Source organism: Ursus maritimus, unplaced genomic scaffold, assembly GCF_017311325.1.
Source record: "Ursus maritimus isolate PB19 unplaced genomic scaffold, ASM1731132v1 scaffold_30, whole genome shotgun sequence".
NCBI lineage: Eukaryota > Metazoa > Chordata > Mammalia > Carnivora > Ursidae > Ursus > Ursus maritimus.
In genome coordinates, this window is record NW_024425564.1 from 1,642,040 (window position 1) to 1,652,997 (window position 10,958).

Genomic DNA, 10,958 nt, shown 5'->3' on the forward strand with positions numbered 1-10,958 from the left:
AGGGAAACTTAGATATCTTCCCATTTAATCTTTGTAGTGTTCTGGGTGACCAAAACCAAATCTCAGAGACAGGAACTTTGCCAAAGCTCCCATAGCACTTTCAGAGCAAAGATAGAGCCCAGGCTTGATTGCTACCCCCAGGCACTTTCTCTTTTCTTATAGAGATATAATTAGTAATAAAAGGTAGTATTTACCAAGTAGCAAATTAATGGTATAGACAATGCATTGCTTCTTACCATAATATGTTTCCAAGGTCAAGGTCTCAATGCTAAAACTTTTTCTGGGTAATTTTCAGGTGCAGAGGGACTTTCCCAGTTGTCTCCTCAGCTGTTTTAGCATGAAAACAGAAAATGGCCCCTCCTCTGTGCCCTCTGAGCACCCGTACCACCTCAATCATATACGGCACGTGTGATCTTGATAGGTCTTGCTCAGTAGTTCCGAAAGTGTGTGGCCTCTCCAGACCAGCAGCACCTGCAAACTTGGTAGAAATGCAAATTCTTGGGCCCACTCCAGACCCACTGAATCAGAAACTCCACGGGCGGGGTCCAGTGATCTGTATTTTAAGAAGCTCTCCTGGTGACATCGATGTCATTTTGAGCTTGAGAACCTATGGTCTCTAAATGGCTTTTATGAGAGATTGTGACCTCCTTGAAGGCAGGGACTGTGTCCTCCACAGTTTTATTTTTCCTAGCTTAGTACCAATTTTTGAGCATAGTGGGTATTCATAAATATTTCTTTAAAAACTATAGGAGTGAACACAGTAAGGAAGATAAAAGGCATGGCAAGCATACCCTTACCCACCTCTCTTCACGTAATGATTAGCACCTTTAGTTCATCTTATGTTACGGGCTGGAGAGTGTCCCCCCCACCTCAAAATTCATATGTTGAGCTCCTAACCTCCCAGTAACTCAGAATGTGTATTTGGAGATAGGACCTTCAAAGAGGTAATTAATGTAAAATGAGGTCATATGGGTGAGCCATATGACTAGTGACCTTATAAGAGGAGATAAAGACCAAAAGAGAGAGAGAGAAGGACCTAGGGACAGAAGGAAGACCACATGAAGCCAAGGAAGGGAAGAGAGCCATCTCCAAGCCAAAAAGAGAGGCTTCAGAAGAAACCAACCTTGTCAACACCTTGATCTCGGACTTCTAGTCTCCAGAATCGTGAGAAAAATGAATTTTAGTTGCTTAAGCCACCAGATTATGGTACTTTGTGATGACAGCCCTAGACAACTAGTTCGCTTTTTTAAAAATTTAATTTAATTTATTTTTAAAGGGAAAGCTACCCCCATCGTGGGGCTTGAACTTACAACCCTGAGATCAAGAGTTGCATGCTCTGCTGACTGAGCCAGGCAGGCGCCTCTCAGCTAATATGCTTTGTAAAAAATTTACAAAAATACTGGCTCTGAAATCCAGGAACTCCCATCCGAGCCTATGACAAGACAATCTTATTTTTAGATGACTCTATAACCATCTTTAGATGTTAACCATTAAAGTGTTTGTTTAAGAAATTACTCTTTCATGCTCAATGTGAGTACAGATTTTGGAGTCAGACAGAGATGGGTTTCAATCCTGACTCAGCCACTTAGAAGTTGTGTAATCTTAACCTCTAAAGACTCAGTTTCCTTGTCTGTAATTTGGAGCTAATAATAGCTCCCTCCTAGACATAACTCAATAATTGGCAAGTATATCATAGGCACTCAGTATATGGTGACTTAAAAATGATAATTAACCAAATTATTCAGATTGGCCTTCTCTGAGAGATAGAATTACAGCAAAATTTTACTGTAATGCTTGAATCGGTTTAACAAACATAGTGCTAGGGTGCCTCTTTAGAAGACTACATAAAATGACAGATTAAGTATTTTTCAAAAGAATTTGAAGAGTCATGGGGACTAAAAGGATAAGAATGTCTGGAATGCACTAAAAAGAGGCAACACCCAAGAAGAGTTAAATTACGTCAAATTGATGAGCAGTTAGATTGTGCGGAGGTAGGGACTGCTGATTTTGTTTTGCGTCCCCAGTGTCTACTATGGCACCTGGCATCTACTACAAACTCAACAACTCTTGGTTGAATGAATGAATGAATGAATGGCCTTCTGCAAGGACAATTATACCGATTATACAAAGACATTTTTAGCCCCAGTACACTTACACAGAGCTGATGGTTCTATAGCATTCTGGCATCGGGCAATCACAATTTTAATTTTAATTAATTATTTATGTATTTTATTTTATTTTATTTTATTTTTTTTTAAGATTTTATTTATTTATTTGACAGAGACAGAGACAGCCAGCGAGAGAGGGAACACAAGCAGGGGGAGCGGGAGAGGAAGAAGCAGGCTCATAGCGGAGGAGCCTGATGTGGGGCTCGATCCCATAACGCCAGGATCACGCCCTGAGCCGAAGGCAGACGCTTAACCGCTGTGCCACCCAGGCGCCCCTCCTATTTATGTATTTTAAAAGATTTTATTTCTTTGAAAGAGAGAGAGAGAAAGAGCACACAGGCAAGTTCGGGTGGGGGAAGAGGAAGAGGGAGAAGCAGACTCCCTGCTGAGCAAGGAGCCCGATGCAGGGCTCGATCACAGGACCCTGAGATTATGACCTGAACCGAAGGCAGACCCTTAACTGACTGAGCCACCCAGGAGTTCCTAATTTTATTTATTTATTTATTTATTTATTTATTTATTTATTTATTTATTTATTTTAAAGATTTTATTTTTAAGTTATCTCTACACTCAACTTGGGGCTGGAACTCACAAGCCCGACACCAAGAGTCACATGCTCCACTGACTGAGCCAGTCAGGTGCCCCCAAATTTTTAATTTTTAACCTGGGAATTTCATATTGCAGAACTAATCTAAGAAAATAATCCTAGGGGCGCCTGGGTAGTTCAATTGGTTAAGCGTTGGTTAAGCGGCTGCCTTTGGCTCAGGTCGTGTTCCCTGGGGTCCTGGGGTGGGCCCGCCTGCAGCAGGCTCCCTGCTTGGCTCCCTGCTTGGCAGGGAGCCTGATTCTCCCTCTGCCCCTCCCCTCCAGCTCATGCGCTCTTTTGCTCTGCTGTCTCTCAAATAAATTTTTAAAAATCTTTAAAAAAAAAGAAAGAGAAGAAAAGGAAAGGAAAGAATCCTAAAGGAAAAAGAAGTGTTATTTTTAAAAATGTCTTTGGAGCACCTGGCTTATTCAGTCAGTGAAGCATGTGACTCATGATCTTGGGGTTGTGAGTTCAAGTCCCACATTGGGTGTAGCGATCGCTTAAAAAGAAAATCTTTCAAAATGAATAAATAAATAATAAAAATGTCTTCAACTGAAGTAATATTCAAAACAGAGAAATCCTGGAATGGTGTTCGGAGCCTCTCCAACCCCCATCTACATTTTACCTGTCCTGCCTTTCCCCAAACTGTTCTGCCCATCCTCACAGCTCCTCACACGAGTGGCCCAGTGCCCCATACTTCAGACCCTTTGGGATCAGCTTCCCTCATTAAAACGTATCTGTCTTGGGGCGCCTGGGTGGTACAGCGGTTAAGCGTCTGCCTTCGGCTCAGGGCGTGATCCCAGCGTTATGGGATCGAGCCCCGCATCGGGCTCCTCCGCTATGAGCCTGCTTCTTCCTCTCCCACTCCCCTGCTTGTGTTCCCTCTCTCGCTGGCTGTCTCTATCTCTGTCGAATAAATAAATAAATAAATAAATAAATCTTTAAAAAAAAACTTATTTGTCTTGTGCCTGCTTATCTTTGGGATATTCAACCAACTAATCTGATAAATTAATTTAAACTGAGGTGCTAATGAGTGGTAATAGGCTGAATGTCAGTCTACTCCTGGATAACAATTGATTTCAGCAGCACCTTATTGTGAACGGAAGTCATACATTTCAGGCATGCGTCCCAGCCATTGGGGGAAGATATTTTAAGCAGGGGGATTTCCTCAAACCCCTCAAATTACACCATGTAGACAGCTGCCCATCCCACATGATCTGGCCAACTCCTTGGCATCCAGTTATCAGCACTCAGGGAACACTAGAGGAAACAGGTCTGTTCCTCTTCTTAACAGAGCTTGGAAACAGTGACTGGACTATTTATGTCACTTAAAGGAAAAGGGCATTTACTCTGGAACCTATCCAGAAAGCACACATTCGCTGGGCTTAGAGGCGAACTCTTCTCTACCTAATCTCTGGGGACGGCTGAATGGCTAGTGCCTAGATTAACCAAAATGAGTGAGCTTGGACGTGCAAACACCAAGAAAGGACTGGTAATAGACAGTTAAGCTTCACAGGTAGAAAGATCCTAGACATCGATAGGAATTTATATGAGCACGCACATGAGAGAACATTGAACCTAATAATAAAAAGAGCTGCCTCTTATCAAGTATGAACTATATTCACTGTGCTGAAGTATTTACACATTTAAAAAGATCGAAACCTCTGATATGGAGGAAAATAGGCGCTGTTATCCCCATTGCAGATAAGGAAACTGAGGCAAAGGTAGGTTAAGCAACTATCCCACAGTCAAATGGGAAATGAGATCTGAAGCCAAGTCTTTGAACTCCCAAGTTCAGGGTTGGAACGGAAACTTAACAGCCTTTCATATTTCTGAATCAGGAATCTTAAAGCTGAGGATTCTAGAACAATCCTTTTTCGATTATCCAGACCCTGATTACCTCTGCTAAAAAGGAGTTTACTACCTCACCAGGCAGCCTGTGCCATACAGCTATACTTGTTGGGAAGCTTTTCTGTAACTTCCTTTCATTTGGTCTTCATCATGCCCCCTGGAGAAGTCAAAACAAAACTATTTCTCTCCATGAAGCCGTTTTGGTATGGAGACAGATCATGCACTACCCCTTCCTTCCCCCACCCGCATCTTTGGGGTAGTCTCAGTCCCAGGAGCTCTCACTGTTGAACTGTTCACTCTCAGACTCATCGGTAACACACAAAGCCCCAAAGTGCCACCTGTATCTTGGGTCTAAATTAGGGTAATAGGTTTGATCCCAATTACTTACTCAGGTACCTATGAAACATCGCCTTAAGAACCGTTTGACTCCCCCACGAAAGGATGGAACTCGTCTAATAGAGCGAATGATGGCCAACATTTATCGAGCTCTTCCTATGCGCCAAGAGCAGGGCTAAGGGCCTTACAAACACGTTCCCCACCCCCAACCCAACCACTCCATGAGGCAGGTGCTGTCATTAACCCAGTTTTGCAGATGAGGAAACTAAGACCCAACTATTCTGTGGTCTTCTGCTCCATAATTGCATGTCTTTCTTTCCCGATGATGTGAGGAGAGGGTAAGGGCAGGATGGAACTTGCTGTCCCCAGATGAGACTTGCATTTTCCCATCTCTCTTTGCTTATACAGTGTCACTCTCCATTTTGGCTCGTTTCTTCACAGACATTTAAAAAGTACCTCTCTCGCAGCCCAACCCTTATTCTACAGTGACTAGAGTCAGGACATAGTCTGCAAGGCAAGTTATGACACCCTCTAAACCTTATCTCCAAGGTCGAGCAAGGCTTCGGAGAGGGGGTAGCCCCTGATGTGCGTTATGAAACATAAATAGGAAGAGAGGAATCCGACAAAGGACAGGATAGGGAAATTCAAATTTCAGCAAGAGGGAACGGCCTGTGTAAACACCCCAAGTCACGAATTTGCATGAGAGAAAAAAAACCCACCATAGCAGTTGTGAGTAGGGTCCAAAATTTTAGAAGCCTAAAATAAAGGTAAAGTTTGCATCGCTGCGAGGTTAAAGAAAAATGGTTATTTTTCAGTTGGATCTGTGCTGTCACAAAAAGCACACAAAGTAAGGATGGTGAAACTCATTGTGTGCACAACCAGCTGCTCCTTGAAGCGAAGTTCAAAGGATCATGAGGCAGTCATTTGCAGTTGCCCCTAAAACACTCTTTTGAAGAGCTCGTTCATCTGCCCCCAATGAGAAAGTGGGAGGGTGCTTAGAAGAGGAGTAATTGTCAATTGCAGTTACATCTGAAATTTACATATCACAAACTGTAAAACAAACAAACAAACAAAAAAAGACCTTTTTAGTTAACTTATGAAAAAAAATGTGTTTGTTTATTCATTTATTTAAGTAATCTCTACACCCAACATGGGGCTCAAACTCACGACCAGGGACCACGAGAACAAGGGTCACATGCTCTTCTGAACCGCATTGGCAGAGACTTGTACTTTGCTGCTGAGTATGGCCCCTGGGATGCCAAAGGAGTAGAGAGAACTCTCATTGAACAGGTAACCATAGGTGATCTTAAACAGCTGTGTGTACCGTTCTGTCGAGCGTGAATTTTATCTGAATGGTGACCAAAAGCCACAGAAAGATTTTGAACAGACCCAACTCAAGGGCCTCCTTCTGTGAACGCATTACCTGGCTACCACACTTGGTGGTGATTACTTTAACCCATGTGGTTTGTATCATTTGGTCTCACCTCCCCTTAGATTCAATACCCTGTGTTATATTTTTGTTGTCTGTTAGCCATACTTACAATATGTGCTCCGAATATTTTTGTTGTGTGAAGGAAAGAAGCAAAGGCAAAGGGATTGTTTTGAGTTCCTGTGTCTGCGCAATTCGATCCATCAGAATTGAGTTCACCATGTGGATGAACCATGGAAGTTGTATACAGAGACAAAACAAAACTTTGAATGTGTTTATAAATATGAATGTGAATTATACAACCATATTTATTCACATGAAGCCTTTTCTTTTTTATTTGTTCAGTCCTACTGAACCCCAAAGTGCTTGGGACTATGGAGGACACAAAGCAAGTGTCTATGCTATCAGTATAATGTTCATCATGGATGGAATTGATTTATCAAGTTAATATATTTTGTAAGATAAATGAAAGGGCTAAGATTCATTACTAGGGCTAATTCCACTGTCCAAATCCCAATCAGAGCCCTTAAACTTGCAAATCTACATATTTCATTTGACGAAGGATGCTTAGATTCTAAGGGAACCAAGCCAGATTGCAGAAAGACACCCCCCTCCGCCCACCCCAGGCCAGGGCTTCTCAAAACAGGGTGCCTGAGCCAGCAATAGCAGCACCTGGAGATTTGTTCAAAAGTGCAGAAATGCAAATTACCACGCCCCACCCCAGCAAGCCTACAGAATCTGAAATTGTGAGGGTGAGGCCTGGCAATCTGAGTTTTAAAAGCCCTCTAGGTGATTCTGATGCAGGAAGCTCAAGTTTCAGAGCCAGGGCTAGTTACTCTTTGCAAGGAAACGGCGGAGATGGGGAGTGCGGGAACCTACTCCCCACTCTTCAGGGATCCTTAATATCTATTGGTTTGCTTTGCCATTACCCTAATACAGATGGAACGTAAGGCCCATTAGACAAAACATGAACCAGACCTGTTCCACAGAACTGTGATGTCAGTTTTCCTTGGCTTTGCCTTTGGTCATTTAAAAAAAAAAAAGAAAGAAAAAGAAAAGTATTGCTTCATGAGCCACACTGGTCTCTGAACTTTTCCCTTTTCTAGTAAAAGTACAAATTCCAGCTGGGGTTCTTGACCAACAACATCTTTCTACAGAAGTTGCTGTCTTCGATGCTTTGCTGAGTTCCAGAGATAAGATAAATAATTTACCAAATGTAGGTTTCTGATTACTCACTCTATTAGCATTTAGAGCAGAGAGCGCTGGCCCCTGGGGAGTTTGATTCGTTCAGATGCAGCCCATCTGCTTTTGTTTTTTCGTGGGGTGTTTTTTTTTTTTGGGGGGGTTGCCTGGAAAAGCCAGGGAGCTCCCAGCATCCCACACATACTTTAGGGATGAACTGCCTAAGTCTTAAGGGTTTTACTGGAAATTCTGGGGAATGCTATTTTCTTATTTAAAAAAAACACACAGCTGCTAAGACTCTTTCTTCCTCCCTGTCCCCCCTCTCTTTTTTTTTTATGCTGAGTAAAAACAAAACTCCACAATTCATTTTCATTTATTATACGAAATAAGATAGCTGAAAGGGTATTTTCAATCTTGTGCAATTTATTTATCCTAAATTTATGCTGCACACCACAAGAGTAATTTCAGGGAATTTTATAGAAGGGGTGCAGTAGAGTTTCTCCTAAATCAAGTGACACTGTTTGGGGGGGGGGGACAAAAGGAACAGGCTGTTACATCAAAGCGTCATCCCTCACTCACGTAATTTCTGAAGCACTGTAGCAATGTCAGTAGTGATAGCAGCCATAGGTTAGTACCGGTAGGGATTCCGTGGTCTCCTTCCTGGATGGTAAATACATGTCATTATTTTAGAAAGAGTAAACTGGGGTACAGAAGAAATCACAGCAAAAAACAGCTGATTCTGTGGACTGTCTCTTGCAACAGCGGAGGAAAGAATTGAGATAAACCGAAGAAGCAGAGTGCTGGCTATGGAATCCACGCTCTTTTGGTTCCTTCAAGATAACGTGATCGGCAACGTACTTCATCCCTTTTGAAAAGAAACGTTGAACTGCGTGTCTGGATGGTAGATCATAGCGGTGAGAGGATCTTATTTTGGAAATCTCAGAGAAAAAGAAACTGCATTCAGTCTCCCATGTTGGATTTTTATATTTTCATGGACTGCCTCCATGCAAAATCAGGATTGCACATCCCACTTCCTCCGGTGAACACCCGTGAATGAGTAAAACAATAACACGATGACATCTTACTACAAAACTACTGTTTTCCTGTCAGTTGAGTTAGTAAAACGCCGGTAAAAAGCTGATCACTGCCAATACCAAGTTGTACTGAAAATCCCTTGCCTGGAAATGAAAGTTGTGGGTTGCTTTGGGGAATGCACCTAGCTCAGCGATGAGCCCAGGTACAAAAACACCATATTAGATCGGGGATACCCCTACAAGGTAAGGTAAGGACACAAAAGGAATTCCTCGGGCTTCACAGCTCGGGGTTGGAAGCAATTAAAGAACGAAAGGTGTAAAAATGGTACTTGCTACTTATTTTGTGTTTCTCTGGGAGATTAACCTACTTTCGTGGCTCATTTTCTTCTTCCTGCATCAGCTGGTGCGGAAGGTCTGGTAGCTGGCAGCCTCAGATGACTCCATCTACATCTGTCAGCAGAGTTCAGGGCCTCTCCGGGACACACACAGTCATTTACCTCCGTTCCCTCTGCTTTCTCCCCACAGCAGGTAAAAAGGCTGCCCGAGCTTCGACACCTTCTCCCTGGTCATAAGAAGGCACCAAGCCCAGGACGGTGAGTTAATAGTTGGACCGTGTGCTCCTTTTCTCTTTTCCTGTCTTCTGACATATCCAAGAGGCCGGAGCAGTAAATCTGAGAGAAGAGGCATATTAAGCACACACACACACACACACACACACACACACACACTCACGAGGGGACCTCGGACGCAGCCCCTTGCTCTCCACTCCAGCTTTCCGTCTGCGGCATTTTAGAAGGGTTCATATTGCTCCTGCAACATTTTTTTGGTTGGTTGGAGGGCTGAATGAAACACAACCTTCCCTGCAGACATCAAAGCATGTCTCCTGCATAGCAAACTCTCCATCCAGCCTTCCGTCTCTCCGGCTACATTCCAATTTAACCGGGGCTGCCTTGCATGATAATCAGGCCTAATTACCGCTTTATCCCTTGATTGTTGTGCTGAGTTCTGGAACTGCCGAGCTTTCTCAGTTCGGTCCTGCCTCTTCCCGCACTCTCCCTCCTGTTATTTAGTACACCCGCCGGAGAGTTCGCGGGCTTAGCCTCATCATGAACAAAGTGGTCGGAAAGGGCAGGACGGTGCGCTTGGGATCTCATCGCTCTGTCCACCTAGGGAACTTGAATGCCTTTCACGACTGTGGGAAGACCTTACCACGGACAGGATATTCTGAATACCTCAGGAGCTTGAAAGAGATTTATTACCAGGTTAAAGAGGAAAACAGGCCATGAGATGATATCCTCGTTCCCCAGAGCTATTTTCCTACCTTTCCTCTTACTGCACACACACAAACACAAACACAAAATCGTTCACGAAATGTTGAAACCAGAAGGAAAGGGACGTCAACAAGGACTTCTGGAAACTTCCCGCCAGTTCTTTCACTTTGGTAAGATGCATTCTGAGGCCTTAATTTCTCGAACTGAAAAAGGCATCACAGGCAAATAATTGAAAAAGTGGGGGATCAGGTAATCCCATTCACCTCCATCTTAAACCATCCAGGTAGATGGTGACATATTTTACTTTAAAGTTCTTTTTAATGTATTACTGCATACATTTTCTGAGTCCCTACATGGGCCAGGCACAGTGGTGGGTGTTAGGGACTTCAAGACAATACGACACAACTCCTGTCCTCAAGGAGAGCAAGCTGAGCTTTAAAAGACTATTGGGGGCGGGGGCACCTGGCTGGCCCAGCCCGCAGAACATGTGAGTCTCCATCTTGGGGTCATGAGTTTGAGTCCCACGTTGGGCAGAGAGATTACTTAAAAAAAAAAAAAAAAAAGGACTACGGGCAGAGAGATCAGGGGAACTCCAAAGACTGGAAAGGTCTAGATGCAAACATTTTTCAAAAACAAAATCTGAGCGAAACAAAATTGACCTTGAATTGATCATTGTTGCAGCTGAGTTTGGAAACATGATTGCTCATTATTACTATTTTGTCTGCTGTTTATGTTTGCAGCGTTTCATAATAAAAAGTCGAAGAAATGCATGTAATCTGGGAACCATAATCTGTAGAACCACCTGGAGGAAACTGGTTGAAATGCAGATTCTCTGGCCCCACCGAGTCCTAGCTGGTGTTTCTGGATGGGGCTCAGGAATCTGCATTTTATTATTTTTAAAATTAACTAATTAATTTATTTGACAGAGCGGGAGAGCACAAGCAGGGGGATCGGGAGAGGGAGAAGGAGGCTCCAGGCTGAGCAGGGAGCCCAATGCGGGACCCTGGGATCATGACCTGAGCCGAAGAAGGTAAGGTAGATGCTTAACCAGGCGCCCCAGGAATCTGCATTTTAAACGAGCTCCTCATGCAAATCCTATGC